Source organism: Lupinus angustifolius, unplaced genomic scaffold (genome assembly GCF_001865875.1).
Source record: "Lupinus angustifolius cultivar Tanjil unplaced genomic scaffold, LupAngTanjil_v1.0 Scaffold_400, whole genome shotgun sequence".
NCBI lineage: Eukaryota > Viridiplantae > Streptophyta > Magnoliopsida > Fabales > Fabaceae > Lupinus > Lupinus angustifolius.
Genome location: NW_017727811.1, coordinates 100,536 through 100,759, shown reverse-complemented (window position 1 = coordinate 100,759; position 224 = coordinate 100,536).

Here is a 224-nt window from a genome sequence, read left to right as displayed (position 1 = left end):
CCTCATTCTATCCTCGTCCTCATCCTATCCTCATCCTCATCCTATTCTCCTCCTCATCCTCATCCTCCTCCTCCTCCTCATCCTCATCCTATCGTCCTCGTCATCCTCATCCTCATCCTCCTCTTATCCTCATCCTCATCCTATCTTCATCCTATTCCTTATGCTATCCACGTCCTCAATCAATCCATGTCCTCATCCTCATCCTCATCCTCATCGTAACCTCG